This window comes from Lissotriton vulgaris, chromosome 7, assembly GCF_964263255.1.
Source record: "Lissotriton vulgaris chromosome 7, aLisVul1.2, whole genome shotgun sequence".
Taxonomy (NCBI): domain Eukaryota; kingdom Metazoa; phylum Chordata; class Amphibia; order Caudata; family Salamandridae; genus Lissotriton; species Lissotriton vulgaris.
In genome coordinates, this window is record NC_141695.1 from 1148683409 (window position 1) to 1148710298 (window position 26890).

The window sequence follows — 26890 nt, forward strand, 5'->3', positions numbered from 1 at the left end:
GCAAGTTCCTCGCCTGCGTCACAGGTTTGAGAAACTGCAAAAACCAGAAAAAACACTCAGTGTTAGTTAACCCTTGCTTGTCACAACATGTGAATCCGCACATATCGCTTATAACATTCCGATGACCATCTTCCAATCTTTTTTACGTTGTCAGCCGGCAATCCCCTTGCTACTGCCTCTGTCGCTGCACCAATCCTAAAGGAGTGCGTCCCAAATTCCTTGGGGTCAAGACCCGCCTTATTGATCGCCAAATGTAGAAACCTCCTAAACTGATATCTAGTCAATGGGGTCCCGTCAGCATGCCTCAACAGTGCGCCCCCCACAAGACCTCCCCACTGCCTGATGAACAGCTCAACGTGGGAGACTGGGCAGCAAGGATTGGCCCTTGACCAGTGAAGTACTATGGTATCCCCCCGGGCCTCCTGATCAGTCTTTGACCTGAGTAATGTCACCCACATGGTATCCTCCCTAATCCTAGTTTCACTGAGCTGGAGGCCGCCCTGCTTGTCCTCCTTGGAGGACGCAACCAACTCACCTACTCTCAATGCACCATTGAATGCCAGGGAGAACGCTGCTTTGAACAACAGTACCTCCCATGCTGAGCTACAGACGCCGTGTAGCGCTGACAATAATGTTGTCAGCCACTCTAGGCCTATCGGCTTTCTTGCATCGGCTGTGTTTCCTTGCATGCGGCGCCACCCTCTCAATGCTTTACGAACTACAAAGTTATTTGTGGGATCCCTCACCCCTTTTGCCTGCGCAAAGAATGAAACTGCAGCCCTATGCCTGTTGGCCGTTGTCATAGAGCGCCCTTCACTGTGCATCCTTTCCATGTAAGTGGCAAAACTGTCTTCATGGAACCACCTACACTCCCAGTCCTGCCCCAAGAAAGCACAATAATACCAAAATGCCCCTTCATATGCCCTCCTGGTGCTGGGGGCTAAGCTAGCTGCCACGAGGTCCTGTAATCGGGGGCACCAATCTGCCAGAGTGCTGCTGGGAAATGCCCTGGTGAGGGTTCTGCTGCTGGAAGATGCTCCCTGAATGCCTGCATTTTGAAGCGAGAGAGTGCATCAGCTGCATTATTGAGGATGCCTGATACATGCTTGGCCCTAAACATCACATTCAACTTCAAACATCTGAGTACGATCTCCTTTATGAGTCGCAGTATGAACTTACACCGCGCTGCCTGCTGATTGATGCATTCCACCACGCTCATGTTGTCCAACCAGAACACCACTGATTGGTTACACAGGTGCTCTAGCCAAACCATGAGCGCCACCCAGATGGGGAACAGCTCCAGGAAGCCAATATTATCTGTCAGACCATTGGCCACCCACTCCTCCAGCCACCTCTGGGCAACCCACTTGTTCCCAAGGATGGCGCCAAACCCAACACTACCCGCAGCGTCAGTCCATAAGCCCAACTCTGCTGACATAGCGGGGGTCCGGACCACACTGGGTGACCTCCCTATCTTCGTGGGAAGAGGTCGCTCCCCCACGCTCCCTGGCCGGACATCGCAGCGCTTGGCTCTGACTGCTTGCTCGAATAAGATTGCTGCCTGGGTATCGTAGTTGTGACTGCTTGGCAGTATTAACAGTGCTGATTGATTATTTTGCGCTCGCATTGCTGGATTTAAAAAATACAAATATTATTGCCTGATTGCATCGTAGCTCTGACTGCTTGCCTGCATTAAAATTGATGCTTGCTTATTTCTTCGCTCGCATTGCTGGACTGAATTATATCTAGTATTGCCTGATTGTGCTGGTACCACCGCCCATAGCGCCATTCATCTGTCTGCCCCAATCTCGTCCTGTATCAGGTTGTTTATCACTGCCATTTTGTTTGTTGTGCCTCGTAGCGAGGCTCCCCAGCACGCACCCGCCTCCCAGCTGCTCCTCCCTCCCACAGACTGTCTTCAGCTTGCTCCGTTGTATGCAGCGCTGTGACCTCTCTATCTTCGTGAGAAGAGGTCGCTCCCCCACGCTCCATGGCCGGACATCGCAGCGCTTGGCTCTGACTGCTTGCTCGAATAAGATTGCTGCCTGGGTATCGTAGTTGTGACTGCTTGGCAGTATTAACAGTGCAGATTGATTATTTTGCGCTTTCATTGCTGGATTTAAAAAAATACAAATATTATTGCCTGATTGCATCGTAGCTCTGACTGCTTGCCTGTATTAAAATTGATGCTTGCTTATTTCTGCGCTCGCATTGCTGGACTGAATTATATCTAGTATTGCCTGATTGTGCTGGTACCACCGCCCATAGCGCCATTCATTTGTCTGCCCCAATCTCGTCCTGTATCAGGTTGTTTATCGCTGCCATTTTGTTTGTTGTGCCTCGTAGCGAGGCTCCCCAGCACGCACCCGCCTCCCAGCTGCTCCTCCCTCCCACAGACTGTCTTCAGCTTGCTCCGTTGTATGCAGCGCTGTGACCTCTCTATCTTCGTGAGAAGAGGTCGCTCCCCCACGCTCCCCGGCCGGACATCGCAGCGCTTGGCTCTGACTGCTTGCTCGAATAAGATTGCTGCCTGGGTATCGTAGTTGTGACTGCTTGGCAGTATTAACAGTGCAGATTGATTATTTTGCGCTTTCATTGCTGGATTTAAAAAAATACAAATATTATTGCCTGATTGCATCGTAGCTCTGACTGCTTGCCTGTATTAAAATTGATGCTTGCTTATTTCTGCGCTCGCATTGCTGGACTGAATTATATCTAGTATTGCCTGATTGTGCTGGTACCACCGCCCATAGCGCCATTCATCTGTCTGCCCCAATCTCGTCCTGTATCAGGTTGTTTATCGCTGCCATTTTGTTTGTTGTGCCTCGTAGCGAGGCTCCCCAACACGCACCCGCCTCCCAGCTGCTCCTCCCTCGCCCCCGCCCCCTCCATTATCCACTTATGACAGATGGTTTTGCGCAGGGTTCACGCGCAGCGGACGCGCCCCATGCGCGCCGAAGGTGCGCCAAAGGTAAGCCCATCTACGCCCGTCCGCGCCTGGACCGCGCCCAGCACCAGTACCCTTGGTCCCTGCATTTCTCAATCCGCCCGCATTACTTATGACGCCACAACCCTCTCCGCCCTTAACCCTGGCCGACTCCTAAACTGCTATCAAGCCGCCCTAGGACACACCCATGGTCCCTTCACCTGCCTCTCCTGCAAGTTTGACTGCATCAGGACCCACACCAAATCCACAAACTCCAAACAGAAATCCAATACTAACCACCTAAAGTGCATCCTGATCAACACCCGCTCAGTCCACAGACACTCCATCGAACTCTGGAACCTACTCGACACTACATCACCAGACGTCGCCTTCCTCACAGAAACATGGATGAACGCCTCATCAGCGCCCGACATTGCCATAGCCATCCCAGAAGCCTACAAGATCATCCGAAAGGATCACACCAACCAAACAGGAGGGGGCATCGCCATCGTCCATAAGAACACCATCCGCATCACGACCAGTTCCGACGACAACCTCGCTTCCGCCCAACACCTTCACTTCCAGACTCACACCGACCACAAAACCACACTCAGAGGCACCCTCATCTACAGACCCCCTGGCCCCCGCACGCAATTCTGTGAAGACATCGCTGACTTCATCAGCCCACATGCCCTCTCCTCCGAAAACTATATTCTTCTGGGAGACCTCAACTTCCACTTGGAAAAGAAAAACAACAACAACACCACCACCCTTCTGGATAACATGGCCAATCTAGGACTCACACAACTGGTAGACACCCCCACCCACTCTGCCGGACATACGCTTGACCCTATCTTCACCTCCAGCAAGCACATCTCCTTCGATCACACCACAGCTCTCCATTGGATGGACCACAGCTGCGTTCACTTCAATTACAAAAAGCCCACGAAACACAGCCCCCCAACCCATTCCCCTAAGAAATTGGAACAAAATCACCACCGACCAGCTCTTCACATCGCTTCACCAAAACCCCCCTGCCAATTCATCCGACCCTAACCAAGCAGCCACCAACTTCACACAGTGGATCACCCACAGCGCTGATGAACTAGCACCCCTGAAAAACCATCTAATTAAGCAAGGCAGCAAAAAAGCCCCCTGGTTCAACGAGGACCTTAAAAAATTCAAGAAGTTCTGTCGTTCTCTCGAGAAAAACCTGGAGAAAAAACCCAACCAATGACAACCTAGCCACCTTCAAGAACGCCACCCGCAAACACCATCAACTGATCCGATACACCAAGAAATCTGCTTTCAAGGATCGACTTGACAACAATGCCCAAAACAGCAAGGAACTATTCAACATCGTCAAAGAATTCACCAATCCCACCGCCGGCACAAACGACATTTCTCCCTCCCAAGACCTCTGCGACTCTCTATCCTCATTCTTCCACAATAAAATCGCCGAAATACATAACAGCTTCGACAACCAGTCCGACGGCATGCCCACCCCACCCATTTCCGAACCAACACCGCCCTCTAACATCCTTTACGCCTGGAACACAATCACCACCGAAGATACCATCCGCCTGAAGAACTCCATCCACTCAGGATCGCCTACCGACCCATGCCCCCACCACATTTTCAACAAAGCAGACTCCATCATCGCACCCCATCTCCGCGACGTCATCAACAGTTCTTTCAACTCCGCTACCTTCCCGGAAAGCTGGAAACATGCCGAACTCAGCGCCCTCTTGAAGAAACCCACAGCAGACTCCACTGAACTTAAGAACTAACGCCCCATCTCGCTCCTCCCATTCCCTGCCTAAGTCATTGAGAAGCCGTCAATAATCAGCTCGCCGCCTTCCTCGAATCCAACAAATCCCTCGACCCTTCACAATCCGGCTTCCGAGCCAAACACAGCACCGAAACCGCCCTCATCGCAGCAACAGACGACATCCGAACACTACTGGACAATGGAGAAACAGTTACCCTCATCTTACTTGACCTCCCCGCAGCCTTCGACACAGTCTGTCATAACACCCTAATACAACGCCTCAGCAACATCGGAATACAAGTAATTGCTTTGGACCGGGTCATCTCATTCCTCGCCGGAAGAACCCAGAGAGTTCGCCTTCCCCCCTTCAAATCAGAAGCCAAAGAAGTCATCTGTGGCGTACCACAAGGATCATCACTCAGTCCAACCCTCTTCAACGTCTACATGAGTCCCCTTGCAGCCATCGCGCGCCAACACAACCTCAACATCATCTCCCATGCAGACGACACCCAGCTGATCCTCTCCCTCACCAAAGACCCGAACACAGCCTAAACCAACCTACACGATGGAATGAAAGATGTAGCCGAGTGGATGAAGAACAGCCGTTTAAAACTGAACTCGGACAAAACGGAAGTCCTCATCTTAGGGTCATCCCCCTCGGCCTGGGATGACTCCTGGTGGCCACCAGCCCTGGGAACCGCCCCCATTCCAACAGATCACGCACGTAACCTGGGCTTCATCCTGGACTCCTCCCTCTTGATGACCAGACAAGCCAATGCCGTCACATCATCCTGCTTCAACATCCTACGCATGCTCATAAAAGTCTTCCGCTGGATCCCCACTGAAACAAGAAAGACGGTCACTCACGCACTGGTCACCAGCCGACTGGATTACGGAAACACCCTTTACACCGGAACCACAGCCAAACTAGAGAAAAAACTCCAACGCATCCAAAACGCATCAGCAAGACTCGTATTGGACATCCCTTGGCAAGCTCACATTAACGGCCACCTGAAAGATCTCCACTGGCTCCCCGTCAACAAGAGAATAACGTTCCGTCTCCTCACCCACGCACACAAAGCCCTCTATAACCTAGGACCCGAATGCCTCAACACGAGACTGTCCTTCTACACCCCCACCCACCAACTACGTTCATCCAACCAAGCCCTCGCCGCCATTCCTCGCATCCACAGATCCACCATGGGGGGAAGATCCTTCTCCTACCTAGCGGCCAAGACCTGGAATTCTCTCCCCACCCACCTCCGCCTAACTCAGAACCCCCTCTCCTTCAGAAAGCAATTAAAAACTTGGATATTCGATAAGTAATTACTCCCGCCTCCTCAAGTGCCTTGAGACCCTCTGGGTGAGTAGTGCACTATATAAATTTTTGAACTTGAACTTGAACTTGCCATCAAAGTCCTCCAGGAATGCCATCCATATCCGCATGTCCTGGCGAACATCAACAGACAGCCTAGTGCGGTGGTGCTTCTCCCGCAGCCCTTTCATGGCCTGCGCGATGGAGCGTGAAAAGGGGCGTGCCATTGGTATGACCCGCAGGGCGAAATTCCGTTGACCCACAGCCTCCTACAGCTGCTGCAAGGTGACTTTCTCTTTTTTAAGACATTGTTGGAGGGCCGCCCTAAATCTGCACACCTTGTCTTTTGGTAGCCTAAAGCATCCTTCCACTGAATCTATTTCAATACCCAGGAATTCCAAACACGTAGCGGGTCCCACCGTCTTTACCGGTGCCAACGGGACCCCAACAGCCCGCATGAGCACGCAAATTCATGCAATGCCAAGCACACTCCTGAGTGCCAGCCGCACCCAGAAAAAGGAAATCATCCTGGTAGTGCATGACCTGCTGGTGACCCGTTGCCTGCCTCATTACCCACTCCAAGAAAGAGCTGAATGTCTCAAAGTATGCACAAGATATTGAGCAACCCATGGGCATGCACTTGTCCATGTAGAATTTCCCTTCAAACGTGAATCTCAACAGGTGGTGGTCTAGCGGATGGACCGGGAGAAGGCGGAATGCAGACTCAATGTCAGACTTCGCCATCAGTGCCCCCGGCCCTAGGCCCCTCAACAGTTCTACAGCATGATCAAAGGAAGCATACCTAACACTGCAAACAACCTCGTCAATAGCGTTGTTCAATGATGCCCCTCTGGGGGCTGAAAGGTTATGTATTAGTCTGTGTTCGCCCCTCTCCTTTTTGGCACCACACCAAGCGGAGAACACACAAAGTTGGGCACAGAGATGCCCTGGAAAGGGCCGGCTATTCTACCCAACGAAAGGTAATTTTGGCAGCCACTACTGCGGGGTTATGTCTTCCTGACAGCTTGTTTCTGCACTTGGCACTACCAATGTACTTCTGCATTTTTAACTATTTTTGTGCAAAAATGGCCCCTCACATCCAAAATGGATGTGAGGATGTACTTTGCACTAAGAAATAGTACTAAATGCAACAGAACGGGAATAGCTAGTGTGAGCAGCCACTAACACTTGCTAAATGGGCACTTGGGATTCTGGGGGTACTAACTCCCAGTATTTAGGGGTAGGTTATCTGCGCAAAATGCACCCTGATGTCCAAAATGGGCACAGGGATGGATTTTGTGCTACGAAAATAGTGTTCATTGAAATAGATCAAAATCAGCAACATCCTCTGGCTGAATGTGCTCTCACAGTAGTATCCCCCCACCCCCCAAAATCGCTCCTCATTGAGGGCAGAATCATGTTATTATTGGTAATTCTGCATCAATGAGTAACACAGAATTACTGTAACTACTCTGATTACTCTAGTGTAATTAAACTTACACCCAGGTCCAGCCATATCTACTTTTGGAGAAATTTCCAAAAGTCCACTTTGTGTAAAGGTGTCAAAGGGTCATATTAGATAAAGCAAGCAAATTAAACTGCTCCCCGAAGATGCAGTCTTGCCACAATGTTGGTCTCTGCAAAACTAAGAAACATAATTGATCGTAAGTGCAAACAAGGAACCAATGTTGAACTTCTCACACAGGAGCTACATTGCCTTTCCATCTCAGGTAGGATCATTTTGAAAGTGATTTTTAAACTGGGCACTTTGGATATCTGGTCCAACATATCTACAAGTGATAATGTTAATGCTCAGCTCAAGCCACACTGTCCCTTGAATGCATTTTTCCAAGCTGCACCACCACTGATTAACAACAATAGAGCGAAGCAGAAGAGGCGTCTTGTCCTAAGGGTGAGTTGCAAAGAAACTCCCTCCTTCGGGTACCGGGGTACATTCAAGAAAGACCTCCCTCTTTTGAAAAGTCCTTTGAATGCTTGCTTTCCTTTCACAGCTTTAACTTTTTAAGCCTAACGCGTTGCACCTTCTTCGCCTCAGATTCCCTTCATTGTCTTGCAGAGTGCTCACAGCCTGCTTTTTTTGTTTCATTGCAGCCGTTTGTACATCTGTTCAATAAAGGATTTGGAACGTCTTGGAAATGTTCTTGGAAATTGAAGACGACAACTTTTGTGTGTGTGATTGATGGTCGCCCCCTCAAGTAATGACATTGATATAGTATTTAAGAAGGGCGGGCTTCCAGTGCAAACAAATAAAACTAAACTGAAAAGATTTCACCAACAAACACATTATCAATGATTCTTCAGGCTATCCGATATATGATGCTTGACCACTTGCCAACATGAAATTCATCCTTAGATTTCTATCTCTTCTTCGTCTTCATTGCTTCTATCATCTTATTTTCACATTTCTTAATTTTTTTTCTACTTGTTTTATCCCTCTCTTCTGATCTCTTTCGGCATTTCGCCTTTAAACTCTTTTATTACTCTTCCTTCCACCAACCCTCTTTCCCTCCTCTGTCCCCCCCCCCCCCCCCCACACTCCTTCGTGCACTGAATCTCTACGCTCTGCGTATTGAACGGCCTACTTTGCATCCGCCTCCGCAAAGCGGTCGTCTTAGATAAAGTCCCGCAGCAGCGCTTACTTTAATGAGAGCGCTGCTGCTTCGATGTGCTAAGCTCCTGCCCAGCCGCGCCGCCTGCAGAGACCCAGTGGGCGCAACACGGGCTGGGTATAGTGAGACACAACAGCAGACTTAAATACTCCGACTACAAATTGGCTGGCTTAGGCGATAGGCATGGAACAGGCCCACGAAACCCGTGATTCACACTGGGTCTGGAGCAGGCAGGCGTCTGTTGTAGCAACTGGCCCTAATGGAACTCAATAGTTCTGCTCCCTTTTGCTGAATAGTGTTAGAGTTTTATAGAGCATGGAGTGGGCCAGTTCAGGCGCTGCGCCGCTGCACATTACTGTGGTAACGAGTCTCACAACAAGCCTTGCTCAAAGCGAATATTTGTACAAAAAATAGCAGGTCATGAAGGAGCCTGGATTTTAAAGATGGTTGATTGTCTAATGAAGAGGTGGGACTGAAGGGCAAGGCCCAAGTGCAGTTATTAAGGCTTCCAGTGGGTTGGATGCGAAACAGAACGTCTGGGTCCAACCACTTGTGTCATTCTAGGTAATCAACTTTATAATATTTGTTAGCCTGTATAAAAGTGTGTGGCTAATTTTCATTTTTACAGTCTAGTTATGACTTCTCAAATCACCTGTAAAAAAACACATGGCTCCTTAACTATAATAACTTATTACAGTTGAGCTGTTGTGCATGGTAGTGCCTACTGCCAAAGTGAGCAGCCAGGATGAAATAAAGGTCATAGTGCATAACTAAAGCAGCAGTTTAAACAAGGAAAACTAGAAGTGAAATTAACAGTGGTCAGCAGAAACGAGGATTTTTTGATTATGTTTATATTTTTGCACAATACAGTGCATTATAGAAAAGAAAAGTTGACTTCTCATTCTGAACTGCAGCCTTTTTTGTCTGCATTATATTAAACTGTTTCTAATTACACTTTTTTTTCAACACATTGCTAACCACTTTTTTGGCGTGTTTAACTTTATACCAGAGGTTCTGCTTTCTTTTCTAATGTCTAAACCCGTACTATCACGTTCATGTAAAGGAGCAAAAAGCCAAGGATGTAAGATTTATGTGAGAGAGGTGATGGTGAGACCATGTTTTGTTCATAATAAAATACCCTCTTTATCATGATACATTGATATTGCAAGTCACCCTGGAGTTCTATGATGTTATAAAGGATCTCTGCCTTGGGTCTTGTTCCTCTATTTGCTTGCAGAATCATAACTACAGGCAACAAAGCATTATTACAGCTGCCATTTTGAACATGGAAATCAAAATCTGGCTTTCCTTCCTTTCATCTGTTTTACTTCAATGTACAGGGATTCATTACTCAATAAATAATTCTGATACCCTCTTCTGCCATTTAAAACACCAATCAGACCAAAATTGTGGCAAGGCTACATCTTCAGGGAACAGTTTAATTTGCTTGCTTTATCTAATATGACCCTTTGACACCTTTACACAAAGTGGACTTTTGGAAATCTCTCCAAAAGTAGATATGGCTGGACCTGGGTGTAAGTCTAATTACACTAGAGTAATCAGAGTAGTGTCAGTAATTCTGTGTTACTCATTGATGCAGAATTACCAATAATAACATGATTCTACCCTCAATAAGGAGCGATATTGGGGGGTGGGGGGATACTACTGTGAGAGCACATTCAGCGAGAGGATGTTGCTGTTTTTAATCTATTTCAATGAACACTATTTTCTTAGCACAAAATCCATCCCTGTGTCGATTTTGGACATCAGGGTGCATTTTGCGCAGAGAAACTACCCCTAAATACTGAGAGTTAGTACCCCAGTATCCCAAGTGCCCATTTAGCAAGTGTTAGTGGCTGCTCACACTAGCTATTCCCGTTCTGTTGTATTTAGTACTATTTCTTAGTACAAAGTACATCCTCACATCCATTTTGGATGTGAGGAGCCATTTTTGCACAAAAATAGTTAAAAATGCAGAAGTACTCTTCTTGCGTAACTCTGTGTAATTTCAGGAACTTTTAGGATAGTTATTTTTGATAACAGTACACAGAATTATGCAAGTTATCCCTACCTATAGATATTGCTGAGGGGTCAAGTGACAGCGGACTATGATGCATATAAAAGGCTATAGGCATGGGTAGTAGCTTTTTCTGGGGATATATTTTCTTGGAAAATAATAATGATTAATGATTATTTTTATGTTGGTCCCAATACGCACCTGCAGATATATATGCTTTCAATTGAAACAAGTGTAATATGATGTATAGAAGTGTGTTGATTAATGTCATTTAGTTAGCCACATTTTTATGAAAACTCCATTTTGGATAAAATGGATGCTGTTTGATGCTGTTCTGTTATTCATTCACCCTTGTATGTACTCCCCACCCATCTGGTCCCTTGCACATCTTTTCTCCCAACAAAGCTTTGCAGAACAAAGTCAATCTGATATCGTGGATTTTACCTATGTGCTCTTATTTAACCTCCTACTGTTACTAACTGGTGGAAGTTATCAAGGCCTTTCCACTGTAGTTCCGGTGCGGGGCATATTATGAATAAACATTGTTAGAATGAAGCATATTAGTTTGAACATCTCCTGATAGAAATACGCATGGAAAGTGCTGGAAGGACACTTAGAATGGGTTAGTGCTTAGAAATCTAAAAGTGACATAAAACTATTTGGATGTAACAAGAAAGTTGTTACTTGTGATTAAGCCATGATGTAAGTCCATTCCTTCTAATTTGTTATACCAAAATTGTGCATAGAAATCCCTTAATTCTGGGAGTACGTAGATGTTAGAGAAGATTTTCCTTTTCTATTAGTGGATGCTGCTCGATTTTACTGCTCATTCAGGACTTCAACTGTTCCTCATTCTGACTATTCTGTATAACTCAGCATTAGAGCCTTTAATAACATTTGTTATGTAACACTTGATTTTTGCGAACTTCTGAAAATTAAAACCTTCAAATGTCCTGTAATGTACAATTTAGTTTTTGTGAGGTCTTCATAATTTATGGTGCTACTCTGCTAAATTGATCTTGGGTAGGGTGCCTTTAAGGCAAGACCAACCCAGAGTAGAGCTGCCTGAGGTAAAATGTCATAATTAACATTTTTGGGTGTCATGATTATTGGAGTACAGTCCTAAATATTGGGGTACGGTGTTCCTCTGCCACACATATATCAGGAATGATTGGAATCATGTTGTTTTGAGCTGGTGGATGCAGTTAATCTGTATCTGGTTTTAGCAATCAGATGTGGTAAGATTTTGTTATCTTGAGATAGGGAAAACTGTTGTGGATGTCTTTGTAGGTTTGGTAAGCTGTCTTGATGATGGTCTTACTTTATGGGGGTCTAGACAGTGCATGAAATTTACTATATGGATACATATTCTCATTTTAGTGGAAACCTTAGATCAGCTGGGCACATTCTACTCTGTTGATCAGGGTGCATTGGTGATTTATTTATACTAGTTAGTAGATCATTGTCTTTGTCATATATCATTGTATTAAACGCCCTACTACTATGTGGTGATTGCTTACCAGAATGCTTTTTTATTTTACTATCCACTGGAGATAGAACTGTAATTTGCCGGTGTTAGCTGCACTAAATGTTTAATGTTAAGTGTAATAGAAGGCAACATTAGCCTTTTAGATTAAAAAGCAGCTGTTAGCTTTGTAGAGGCACAATGGGCAGAAAATATATTCTCCTAGGATAGAAGTTTGATTTCTCCCTACTCTGCCAACAACTGCCACCTCTGTAATGGGTAGTGGAAAGCGTCACCAAATTAGTAAGTTGATTGAGGGTCTTGCCATGTGGCAGTATATGAACTACTGCCCTGTCACCATGAGACTTCTGAGTGTGTCTTCCAACACAATAGTGGGAGTAGAAAGTTGGGAGAAGACATTCTGTATTTTTTTATTCAATTACAGAGAAGGCGGTTGTCTATATGAAAAAGGCACTATTTAAGGTCCATAATGTCATCTACTAATATTTTTAGCAGCACCTGTCCTTACACCTTAGCACATTAGTGTGTATGAATGTGCAGAAATCAAGACCCCCCCCAGTAGCTGGTGTAAAAAGGAAAGGCCATTGTTGATACTCAACATACAATTAACAACTGGAGCATTCTGTATGGCTTCAAGAGGAACATGATAAGGATGACATTCTACTATGCTGTCTAAGTAAGAGAGCAGGATAACATTCTGCAATGCTGTCTCTGTAAGAGATGCAAATAGACTGGAATACAGGATATCTGACAATGCACAGATCTGTGAATGGGCTGTTTTTTAATCAGTTTATAGGCCTGTGTTACGGTTTGGTGGGCCAGTTTTTACAGTTGATTTCCTCATATTAACTCAAACATTGCTTGCAGCAAGCACAAATGGATGCATTCTTGCATACCTTGCAAAACATGTACACATCATGTCTGTACAAGTTCAGAACTGCCCTGATTTGCAAATGTGATGCACTTTTTTAGCTATCTGATTTGCTAATGGGGGCCACTTTTATTTTGGTGCCTGGAACAATTTTATATCCAATACAACCCCGGAGAGGTGGTAGTGGAGCAGCATGAGTTAAGTGAGCTAGGAATAGATTCACCACTAAAAGATATTTACGGCCATTTGTATTCTGTGATAAAACTTATAAAGAGTACTTTTCAATGGCCCTCAGAAGCTAACAAATGGTCAAGCGTAGTTAGGAGAAATGCACCATTATTTTACATCACATGGAAAATGTCTTTGACACTCAAAGGCATGTCTTAGGAAAAGGTTTGCACTAACTCTCTTTCTTATCTGGCACTTGACCAAAAGTTACCTTATGTGGAAATCGCAACATCTCCTGAGAGACCAGTTCTCTGAGAGGTGACAATGCAGGAGACGAGACATGCTCATGAACATGCCAAGCTGAGCCTGGTGTTAGCTTTTTTTCTGTGCTGTAGTATGTTCCTTTTAAAGGCATAATTCTGTAATGTATCTTCCTGATTTTCATGTCAGCTAGTCAATTTCCTCACGTCTGTCCTTTATAAGTGAACAATAACTTTAAGCCAACCACTCTAAGATGAGATATTTTTCCTTGCCTTCTCCCACCACAATACACACACCTTTTTCCTTTGGGAGGTCCACACACAAATCGCCTATTTTGACAAACTTGCCTTTTTCTAGGATTTTAGGGCTGGCTTGACAGTGCTGCTATCTGCAGACATATTGTTACTTGTTCTTTAAAATATGCATTTAGTGGGATGTTGCTCCGCCTAGATGAAAAATGTTCTCCCACCTCTTGTTGTTGCCTGCTTGGCGTATTATTCCACCTCCTATGAAGTGCTTGGATTGTCATGCCTGAGGGATTATTTTTCATCTGAAAATACACTAATTCATCACTCACTCAGTTATTTAGCTCACACATGCAGTCTAAAGAGTAAGGAGTTATTTTCAGTATTTTTTTTTATTTCATTAGGCGTTTCAGTGTGAGCCATAGTCACTATCACCATGACTACCACCACTCTATGTAAGCCAAACTATTGACTTTGTATGTATTTTTTTAACCAAAGTCGAAAGTGCAATGCCAAGCTCTGTGATGCCAATCATTCCCTGGAATATTTTACACCCTTGTGTCAAAGCCACTATCATGGCTTGTCTGCTAATAAATGTTCCTGGGTTCAAGACAGGCTTAACATATCAGTCAGACAACAATTTGGCAATTAAGATCTTCCATTGATCTTTTGCAAAGGGACCAGTCTTGTAGTCAATATTGCATGTCTCAGTCTGAATTGACATGAGACATGAAGAAAGTTGGGCTTGTTTTTTATTTTAATCTCTTGTCAGCTGGGAGGTAAGATCCATGCAGTGCCAGGTGTATCCAGTTTAATGTTGTCAGCACACTTATTTATTTTTGTGATATCTGTACATCAATTAGAATGATATTCTGTAGAGGCTTCTGTTTGTGTTTCCATTGCCTTCAACCTTCCCTAAAAGTGATTGACAGACTGCATCCCCTTGATTGATGTACACTCTGGAGGCGCCGGCCAATCTGGCTATGTTGAATTGCCATTAGGTGTTGATGTTGCACTCACTTTTATTTGTTCCCTGGCCACAGAGACTACCTGAATAATTAGTCATAGTCAACAAATTCTTACATGTGCACAATGAGCTTAGAGAATTCCAGCTGTACCTCAGATATTTCATAGACCCATCTGGTTTTGTGGCAATACCCTCATTACCATAAAGACTTTATTTTTATACCACTGATTTAACAGAAGAAATAACTTGAGTTGCAAAGGTATGATGCTTGGGTAGGTCTGGCAGTCTGGATCTTGTGTAAACCGACAGATTGTGAACATGTGCTGTGCAGAATTGACCGTGAGTGGCCAGCATTGGTTTATAGGGAACACTAGGAGTAATGGTGGGTAAAGCTTTCACCCTGATCTGGGACATTGTATGAATTCAGGCACTTATGTGAAATTTTTCTGTTGAGTCTAGCAAAGGCAGTGGCGGGCGAATACCCTGCTACTCGAAAATAGCTGCAGATGTACAGTTACGGTAGGGTACCGGTGATTGGTTCTGGTGTTGGTGGACACTGAAACTCCAGGACATGCACTTGTGGGTGAGCGTCTGACCACAGACCTTGGAAATTGTGTGTTTAACACTACAGGGAATAATATGAGTGGGGGATGTAGGGGCAAGGGATGCTGCCACTTCCTACAGCGGGAACAATTTCCTACTGGAGCTTTGTGCTTCTGAAGATTCCTCCCCGATATATTAGCCGCTACTTGAGTCAATGCAGTGTTTAGTATGTTATATATACGTTTAATTAATATTGTTGTCATAACATGCACTGCTGTGTCGTTATACGTTTTAATGGTCTGTCTTGACAGTGCAGCTGTTGCCAGATAACTATTTGAGCATCACTAGAGAGGGGCTTTGGCTCTGCCCACATATTGGGAGCCAGGAGTACATGTTTCGATTGGGCAGAAGTTGTGTGCTTCCACAAATAAAGTACTTGCCCTTCACACAGCTGCGATCATTTTGTTCATTTATCCGGATACCTGAGGTTGACCTTTCAGGAGAACACACAAGACATTAAAATATAATAAAGTGTCGTAGATAACAAGATAATGCATGGTGTTTTTCTCTGCAGCATGTCAGGAGGAGGCCACTCATTACTCTACATGGATTTTTAGGTCTGGCTTGACAGTACCTTCATAAGCCAGACCTATTGGCATTGCCAGTGCTTGTTTAAAATAGTTTGCAAGCATTGCACTCAAGTATTCAAAAGAAAACATAGACTAACTTGTCAAGACGCTTGACATCTTCACGCACCCTTAACTTGGAGTTAGGAGCTGTATCACGAAAGCTGCTATGCCCAACACAGGTTTAGAAACACATTTATCTATGTTGGAGCTAATAGCAATGCAAGTGTGTGAAATGAAGCAGCCACAAAACGAATAAAACAGCATAAAACCTGAAAGCATTTAATGCTGCCAACTGGTTGAAAAGGAGCCCACTAAGGTGAACGACCAGCCTGCCCCTGACTGAGAGCAATCTTCTGTTTACTTAAAACGACATGTGAATATTGTGAAAGCCAAAGATTTAACTTCTGTCATATAATTATGCCACACACTGAATTGCACTGGGCCAGTGGTGGCTGTAGATGCTTTTAGTAATGGTTTGGTATACAGATTTGATTGCAGTTATCTTTTTTTTTATTAGAACATGAAACCCAGATCCACAAGGGGACGATTATATGAACATCCCCATTTGGTGGATTTGTATATATCTCATATAAAAGAGAGATCATTTTGCTGAGCCAATAGATGCCTTTCAGAAAATCACTAGTCTCGATACTGAGGTCAGAGACCATGCACTTTGGCCACACATTCTCCACCTAAGTAGGTAAGACTTTCATTTTTGGAAGGAGCTCCACATTAGTGGGAGACCATCTTAAACCGACCTTTTATGTTTGCCATATTTCCTATTAGAATTGCCCATTTAAAGGAAATGTACTTGGTATCTGCATTCAGCACAAACAAGAACCCAACACTTCCCTACATTTAAGCTGGATGAACAAATATTAAGCCTTCTTGGGGGTTTTGACACTCTTGCCAGTAAGAGCACATTCTAAGACAACCCTTAGGGCCTGATTCATAAAAATAACTTGCATTTGTGAGTAAGTTTAAACTTTTGAGTGAGTTTAATACTTATTGGTTCTCACAAACTGCAGTTTTGCAGTAGCTTACACTAGTGTGGTAACTGACACCTTTGTAGCAAGTCCACCAATATGCATGGCCAACCATGGGTACTGCAACACCCTCCCTTATAAAATAATGGTGGTAGGTACTTACTACAAAATTGTAAGTTACAATAAAAGTGCAAGGAGATACAGAGACCACATGGGGTCCCTTTTAAAAGAAACTTACAGCACCAGAAACCTAGGAAGATCTTGGTAAACTTCCTCTCCTGCACAGTGAAAGACGTCATCCTGGGTATAGCTTTAAAGTGCAGATTCCTTACTGTTAAAGGCTTCTGTTACATCCTATGGTCCGATATATGTAAGACAACTGATCAGCAGCAGTGGGAGATTAGCAGACGAATGGACAAGCTTCACAATATGGGGGCCAAAGTGCAACAAAAATTCCCGGCGTATATGGAATAGTACGATGTACAATTATCGTTGTCTGAAAGACATGGATGTGTTGATTGACTCTATCAAAAGGGACTCATACACTTGCATTTATGTTTCTATCTAGGGATCAGTAGTGGTCAGGGAGTTGGGGGTCATCTGCAGAAAAGTTTAAGTGTCTGTTTCTTTTTATTTTCCTTTCCACCTCCCAGGGATGCTCTAGGGCATTTATAATGCCAATTAGTAGTGGGAGGGTCCGCAGGGTGTGTTCTGGGAAGGGGCACTAGGTGAGGAGCAGTGGGATAAAAGAAAAAAGACAAAAGTCCCCATATTCACCAAACTGCAGTCTTTATAGCCATTGGCACGGGAAACATCCTTTACGACGCAACTTTTACAACGCAGTGCCTTTACGACGCAACTTTTACAACGCAAACAATTACAACGCATTGCGCTGGGGGGCGCTCTAGGATAGGGAATACGTTTAATTTACTATCCAACACCTTCCCTAGTGTCCACGGGGACTGGAGTTGGAATAGTAAATTAAACTATTCACTATCCAGCACCCCAAAGCACTATGCGTTGTAAAGGTTTTCGTTGTAAATACCGCGTTGTAAAGGCATGCGTGGTAAAAGTATGCGTTGCAACGTCATACATCCCATTGGCACTAACTACGCCAAAAGGAAGATGGGGTAAAGATGGTTAGAAACTACATGGGGTAATCAAAGAGATATGCTTCTTGACTTGGACGTCAACGGACGCAGGTCAAAGGGGAGGCAGAGATTGGTGCTCAGATACCTTGAGGGGAGCACCACACATGTAATGATTCTGCAGGAGACCCATCTAACAGTAACTGAGAGTAGAGCGCTCTTTTGTAAGTCTCGGTGGATGGAGAGCTATGTAGTCTCAGATCAAGATGTTTATTGTAAAGGGGGTTGCAATCCGATTGAGGTGAGGGATAGCTGTAGGGGTTAAAGACTCAAAAACGCTACTCCGGTAGATGGGTTTTGGCAGATATAAGGTGGGCAGAATAAGAATTTACATGTGCGGTCTTATTCGGCCTGAACGCTGATCTATCCCTTTCTATTAACCCTGGAGTTTGGCAATTTGAGTGGAATCTGATGGAGTCCACAATCCCAGTGGTCCTGGGAGCGCTTTTAATATCTTATTGAACATTAACCTCAATAGATCCAACAAAGAGAGTGTGTCCATACACCTAAGACCAGACAGGCTCTAAGAGGTATGTTACAGTATTTCAGATGGGTTGATGCGTGGTGCCATCAAATGGTTTCTGTAAAGGGGTACACATTTCACAGTAAGAAATGTGACCACTTTTCAAGGCTTTATTATCTCTTTGTAGACGGTGCTTTAGCTGATAGTATTAAAGAAGTTAATCACCTCACAGGTCATATTTTTACCAATCCAGCTGTAACTATGCTCCTCCAATGTCCTGGCGGTGTGCAAAATTTAAGGTGGACAGTCAATCGTATTCTACCCTTGGACATGTAAATCATAGTGGCCCTGAAAAGAGCTAGTGATGATTTATTTCAACAATATCATGGGATCTGCTTTCCTAGCTGTAGTTTGGGATACCTTCAAATCATTTGTGTGGGGGGTCTTGAGAATTTAAGCTCACTTTAGGAATAAAGCAGAGTGAAAGGAGTTTACTTCCCTAGAGCATGAAATTGGGGTTTTGGAGGCGAATTTGCAGACACAAAAGCTGGATCTGGTAGGGGAACAAACATCAAAGCATTTGGAAGAGGTGCAGCTACATTTTCAAATTAAGCTTGAGAAGAAGTGCAGGGAAAGATTACAGGCCAAGTGTCAAAACCATTTTGAATATGGGAAACAATCAGGATCACCCTTGGCATGGAAGACAAGGACAGAGAGGCCCTGGAATAACACCAAGAAGCTAATCAGTAATTCCCAGGGGGATATTTCCAAAAAGGCAGGAGAAATGCAGGATCATTTAGTCTCCCTTTTCTCGCAGTATACACAGAGGAGGTTTATCCAGACCTCGATTGGCTCAGGGAATAGTTGAAGGAAAGGGACTTCTCCTGGCTTACGGATTCAGGGGGTGAGTGTCTCAAGGCATAGATCACTGAGGAAGAAATTTTGGAGCATTTAAAATATGTTAAGAATAGGAAGGTGGCAGGTCCAGGTGCCATTCCATCAGAGCTTAATAAGTTCCTGAAGAAAGAGGTGGAGTCTATCTGGGGGAAACTGTTTAACTCCATCTACCTAGAAAATGCCCAGATGCCAAACTCAAGGAGAGACGCTTTGCTAGTTTTGATTTTAAAACCTACCAAGGACCCTAGAAAAGCATATTCATACTTACCATTTTCTTTACTGGCTGCCAATTATAAGATCGCTGTAGTAACTATGTATACAATTAGAGTATAGCTTGGCCTGAGACTTGAACGGTGGCAGAGCGGCATATATTGTCTGGTAGAATGGCTAAATTAACTCCTCAGTTAATCCACCTCAATCGAAAGGGCTTTGTACTGAAACCCCAGATTCATGTTCTCACTCAACAACTAATAACATCTATTGACTTAGGCAGGACATAATCAATCCCTTTGGCAGTTGCTACAATTGATCCTGCCAAGGCATTTGTCCGAGTATGCTGAGCCAATCTCTGGGAGGCCCTGTTGGCATTCGGCTTTAGCTCGTGTTTCATCTCGACTCTCCAGAGATTATAAATGAACTTGCTTGCCCGAATTCTCATTAATGGGTCATTGACTAAGCGCTTTGGAATTGGTAGAGGCATGAGACAGGGTCGCCCCCTGCCCCCCTTCTTTTCCATATTCATATTGAGCCATTTGCCCGAATGCTTAGAAGTGATCAATAAGTAACCCCAGTGGCATAGCTAGACCTTTGGCCTGCCTCCGCCTCAAACATCACCAATGAGTAACCCCGTTCTCCTTGCAGCATCACAAAAATAAGATAGTACTGTATGCCAATGATCTCATACTCTATACATTTGATTCCACGCAGACCATCTCTCAGGCAGAAAAGTTGGCGGAGGTGTTTGTGGCCCTATCGCTATACTCTGTGAAACCTATCAAAGTCAGAGATTATGTGCTGGAAGTCAGAGATAAAATACCTTGGTATTTCCATAGTTCGCCCTCTGGAGGCTCTCACTGCATTTAATCTAGGGAGGGTGGCAAAGGAGGCTGAGGCCTCCAGGGGTTTGAGGGCTCACTATATCCAGAGACGTTTTAAGGCATGACCAAAGTGGGCAATTGCACAGGGCCCCCACCTTCCAAGCGGCCCCCTGAGAAAGTGAACTTTCAGCCTATGTGACCTCTTCCTATTCTATTTTTCCATCTAAATCCCTCTCCCTCAAGGCCTACCTCAACTTATGAATCAGTCTCCCTCGCCCCAGTGTCATTTTAGGAATTTTTGGGCTCCAGGCAAGACATATTTCAACTGTTTGTGAGTGATTCTGGAAGTTTCACATTTTAGCATTGTTTGGAATCGTGCTGGGTTGAATTAGTAGGAAAAATGGAAATACAATTTAAAGTTTTTCTTTACAAGGCATCTCAAAAGTGTTTTGCCTGGGCCCCCAAAATCCTTAGGAATACACGGACTGCATCCAAATTATGCTGGTCTTTTACTATTTAAACAGGTGACAAGAAGGTCAATTTTTTTTGCTTGCATCAGGGTCCGCAGCAGCAGCACCTTTACTACGCAAGTGGGTGAGGGAAACGTTTTCGCACATGAAATGTGAAATGTGTTTACAGACCTGTCAGGAAATATCAATGTTTCCCTGTAGGCCTTCCCGCCACAATTCAGCAAGTTCTTTCTGGCTGAAAACATTACATTTTTTACACAACACAGATTAAGCCTGCAGTTCTTCTGCGCTGGGTTCTCTCTTCTAAGTAGTTGTCCTCGTTCTTTCCTCTTTCTGAAAAAGATTATTCAGATCAACTCCACTTCGGCTCTCCATCAACTAGGGCGCACCGGTTCATGGTAGCTTTTAAATAGACCACACAAGCCCAGCTCGTGAGCTCATTTGACATTTTCGTACGTCAGCGCCCGTCATCCAGCGTGAACCATTCCAAGTCAGAGGCTGACATCTCTGAATGACGGGTGAGACCTTTTACTATCTCGCCTTCCGCATGTCACGAGGCAATGGCATTTGCCTTTTCAGAATACTGCCTGTTTTTTGTAGTTGTTGAACATGACCTTTGCTGAAACCTGCTTGTTTTCCTGTGAAGGTCACTTCTCCGGCTTAACTTGCACCCTCGGGATTGGCACGAGACATGTTTCCTCCATTTCGTGTGCACGGTGTTAGATTCCCTAATGGGGATGGCAAATGGTCAGCACTTACGTGGAAGATCTGATGATGGGGATTGATGTTTTGTGCTGGTCTGACTAGGATAATGAAAAAAAATATTTTCAGCTGATTGAAGATATATACCTGGTAACTCTGAAAAATCACTTCCTGTTCATAGAGCAGGTCTGTACAATTGGGAACAAACCATTTATGGATTTCTGACTTCTGACTGAATCACTCCAGCTTTGAGAGTGCTCCTTTGGTTTCCAGTGAAGAAGAGGGCTTGCCAGGAAGTGGTGTGCCACATTTCCAGGCTGTCTCTAAAATGGCTGTCTCTACTTCGCATCCCAACAAACTCAGGGGCATATTATCAAGGACGGCGTTAAAAATGATCGCCAGTTTAGCGGCAGAAAACTGCAGCTAAAGCTGCGATAATGGGCTTGATAATATGCCCTTGACAATTCCAACAGAAGTCCATGTTCTGGTGTGAACATGGGCTTCGATTGGAATTCTCCAGGGCATATTATCAAGCCCATTATTGCAGCTATAGCGGCAGTTTTCTGCCGCTAAACCATAAAAGTGACGCAAAACCTAAAATGAGATTTTTCAAGTGACGCAAGGCCACCTCGCGTGGCCCTGCATTGCTTGGTGAAATGAGATTAACCTGAGCCCTATTGAATCGCTGCCTTGTGTTACTGTGCAACAGGGAGACATGCCATGGGTAGAGTGTGTGTGTTCCCACACATCCACCCATGGACTTTGACACATTCTCAGTCTTACGAAAACTCGTTGACCTGGGAATGCGTCAGAATTGTACACCTCCCCACCAGAGGTGCAAGGAGGAGAAGCATCTCTATTTTTCGTTGTTGTTTCCTCTTTCTATGTGTGCTGCATTCTGGAAAAGAAGATGGAAAATGCCTCTGAAGATTGTTCTTTCTTGCACAAAAACAATCCTGCCTACAACGCATGCACCTTTGCACAATGGTGCAAAGGTGCCTGCATTGGCGCTAGGCAGCGGTTTGTGTGCCTGTGCAGGCAGAGAGCATGAATGCGCCAAACAAGGTGAAATACTGTGCATTCCTGCCCTCTCCCTTTCATGCAGCACAGCGCAGCACGGTGGCTTGATGCGTTGCATGAAAATGTGCTAAATATGGCCCAAAGTACAAAGATTCATAACAAAAAAGTTATAGATAGAGAATTTTGATGAATACTTCTGTCTCTGAAGGCTCTCGTTTTACTGTTGCAATTACAGTAATACCATTTGTTCATCTGACATAGCCTGGAGACATTTCAGTTTGTAAAATAACTCATATATGTGTACATGTGTTTTATTTGACTTTAACGTAAGAACACAAGGGTGTATAATATATAGAGCTTTACAAATGATCATAACATAAAATGACCTTCTCGTATTGTGTTGTAAACTTGACAAAAGCGTCTAGAAGAGGAGCAGTTTGTTGTGTGTTGTGAATATGTGTCTCACTAACTCAAAGTAGGGTGGCCATGACTGAACACAATCTATCAAACTTACAAATATAAGGATCTCTCTGTGTTTGAAAGCCCCTTGGGAGGGTTTCCGTCGAAAATTCGCCTGAAACATTGAAAACTGTCTTCAGTGGTGTAGCTAGAGCTTTTTCTGCCCAGGGTGGTCCCTTAGTTTGCTGCTCAGTGACAGGCTGTTCAAGTAAGGCGGGGTCGAGAGATGACGACGAGGGAGAATAACATTTTAAAAAAAGAAAACCACTTACCTTGCGCCCACCAAAATTGCTCACCTCGCGTGAAGTACCAGGGGGTGGCCTGCACCCACCACCCTCTAGCATCGCCACTGACTGTCTTTTGGACCTATATGTGGTGAGCTGTTGACTGAGAAACTCCCTTTCAGTACTGCATCATAAGACTAGCTAACAGGCCTCACTCTATGGCTGAAAGCAGTCTGCCACCTTGAATGATCAGTAATCAGACTGACTTCCAACTCCATGGTGTTCACAAGCCCTACTGTTTATATCTGTGGTGCATTAACCCCTTGCATGCTCGTGGTGGCCCCCGGCCATCATGTGTCATGGTGGGCATGTGCAGAGGATGGCCGGCGGCCGTCCGAATCCCACCCACTATTTAAATTGCCTGCACAGGACGAAAATCCACGCAGCATGCAAGATGTTAATATTACTGTGGTTCCCAGAAACTATAGTTCTGTGCTTCGCTTTTTAGTTTCAGAAGGACTGTAATTTTTTCGGATGAAGTAGAAAGTGCTGCCTAATTTGACTGAGGGCCATATGTATCATAGTTCCGTTTTGCGAATTCCAAATAGCAAATTTTAAGAAATCGCTATTTGGAATTCACGAAAACAGTATGTATGTACAAAATCGCTGTTTCGTAGCGATTCCTTACCATTCCTAATTTGCGAGTAGCAAATAGCTAATCGCAAATTACCCATTCATTTCTATGGGCCAGGAGGCCCATAGGAATGAAGGGGGAATTTGCGATTAGCAATTTGCTAATCGCAAATTAGGAATATTTTCAAGGGAGCAGGGGTGTCTCAAGAACACCCTGCTGCACCCCTGAAAATGACATTTGGGGGCATATGGCGCACATACATGCCCTAAGGGCATGTATGAGCGTCATATGGCACCTTTGGTTTTTTTGAACAAAGCTTTTTTAAAAGAATTTGCAACTTACCACCAACTAGAAGTTGGTGGTAATTTGCGAATCTTTAATGGCATTTTTGGAATATTTTTTCTTTGATACATTGAATTTAAGGAATCGCAAAATTTGCGATTCCTTAAGTGCAATCGCAAAATAAGGAATAGCAAATTTTGTGATTCCTTATTTTGCATCAAACATGTTACATACATACCATTTAGCTAATTAGCATTCGCAAAGGCCGAAATTCGCAGAATTTCGGCCTTTGCGAATGCTAATTAGCTTGATACATATGGCCCCGAATCCCTAAACTTAGCTCCACCTCTTCAAAATTCATTATACAGAGTTGTTTCCATGAATAGTGTCCAGAGGCTTTACTCAATCAATCAATCAAGTCATACTTGTATAGTGCGGCTTATCCCATGTGAGGTTATCCTGGTGTTGCTGCGGGTATGCGCAGGACTGTGCTTTGAGAAACATTTTTGGGAGCTTCAGGGAAATGCTAACAATTTACACACACAGGAATTAGGTTTACTAAATTACCAATGGGGTCCATGTCATATGAGCAGCTTCATTGAATCCAGATGCCATGCAAGGCCAATGGGTACCTTTATTTTTTTGACTGCAGTTAAATCCGGCTCCCCCCGTGACCTTGCCCCACCGGAGATACTGCTCCAGGCAAGCCAAGTCACCCTCCCCGTGGTGCTGGATCTACTTAACTCCTCCATCTCCTCCTGCACAGTACCCACTGGATGGAAGAGAGCTATGGTTCGGGCACTGTTAAAAAAAACCACACTCAACCCAGAAGACCACTCCAGTTACCGCCCAATCTCACTACTTGCCTGGGTAAGTAAGGTTCTGGAGAAGTACATAAATACCCAGCTAGTACAATTCCTGGAATGCAACTTGCTTCTGGATCCAACCCAGACAGGATTCAGGCCCAAGCACGGCACTGTAACTGCCCTGCTTGCGATCACTGAAGATTCACGAAAGATACTAGATCAGGGAGGATCAGTGGCAGTGATCCTCCTTGATCTAAGTGCGCCCTTTGACACGGTCAGCTATGCCACCTTGCTGAACCGTCTATGCAACATCGGTGTCACAGGCGATGCTCTAAGGTGGTTTGACTCATTCCTGAACAACAGATCCTTCCAGATCTTTGATGGGATACAGTTTCAGCCAAAAAATCCCTAAACTGCGGGGTACCGCAGGGCTCCTCATTGAGCCCTGCGCTGTTTAATATATATTAGGGGTGGGCGGCCAGCTACGCTCCGTGCACGGCGTGTGCGTAGTGCCGCCTACTCCGCATTTTGCGGAGCGGGCGGAGCCAGGCGGCACTACGCACGCTCCGCAGACGGAGCGTAGCTGGCCGCCACCCGCCTCCCTCCCGCCCTCCCTAAATACTTTCAATTAAAGGAGTCAAATAATTAAAACGCACTTACCTTGCCCGCCGCTGCCCGCCGCGTCCCCGGGGCCCGCAATCTTCCGTCTTCCGTCTTGTTTACTAATGCGCATGCGCGGGCGGCCGCGCATGCGCATTTTCCCGTGAGAAATGCGCATGCGCGGCCGCCCGCGCATGCGCATTAGTAAACAAGATGGAAGACGGAAGATAGTGAGCCCCGGGGACGCGGCGGGCAGCGGCGGGCAAGGTAAGTGCGTTTTAATTATTTGACTCCTTTAATTGGAAGTATTTAGGGAGGGCGGGAGGGAGGCGGGTGGCGGGGCTGGCGGCCAGTGGTGTTTGCGTAGTGGGGCTACGCGGAGTGCGGAGGTGGGCGTAGTTTCTCGCCCACTTCGCGTAGCTCCGCGAAGCCCCACTCCGCCCACTCCGCCCAGGGTTAATATATATATGAAACCACTGGCGGGGATTGTCGAACCATACGGTATAAAAATTGTATCGTATGCTGACGACACCCAGCTAGTGGTCTCACTGGCTCAAGAGGGTACCAAACATACTTCGGAAGGCCTGATGAAATGCCTAGAGGATGTCAAGGAGTGGATGACATGCTCCTCCTTAAAACTTAATGGAGACAAGACTGAGCTCATGCTCCTGGGCCCAGTATCACCAGTGTCTTTCACTTCCCTATGGCCTCCCTGCCTGGGTACCCCCCTCCACCCCCAAGGACAGCGTAAAAAGCCTAGGAGTATGGCTCGACAAAAATCTCTCTTTCTCCACTCAGGCTACCAAACTTTCTGCCACATGTTTTGGCTTGCTTAGAACACTAAGGAAAGTCCTTCCCCTTCTACCAATGGAAGCCAAACAAGTGGCAGTACAGGGCCTGATTCAGTCCCGGCTAGACTCGAACAATGCCCTGTATGTTGGAGCCCCTGAGATGACCCTGCGAAAGCTACAGGTGGTGCAGAACTGTGCAGCCCGCACCCTGCTACAGATCCCTCGGACCCAGTCAGCCAAACACGCATTGAACAGCTTACACTGGCTTCCAGTCAGACAGAGAGTGGCATTTAAGGCACTATGTATTGCCCACCGTGCCTTCTGGAAGTCAGGCCCAGCTATCATTGACAAATTAGTCACTCAATACCACCCAAAGAGAAACCTTCGATCTGCGGAGGCCTTCCTGGCCGTGGTACCCAGAGTAAGGAGAGCCAGGACCGGAGGAAGGATGTTCTCCTTAAACACCTCTAAGATGTGGAACTCACTCCCCCTACAACTCCGGACTAATCCAAACCTACTCTCCTTCCGCAAACAATTGAAAA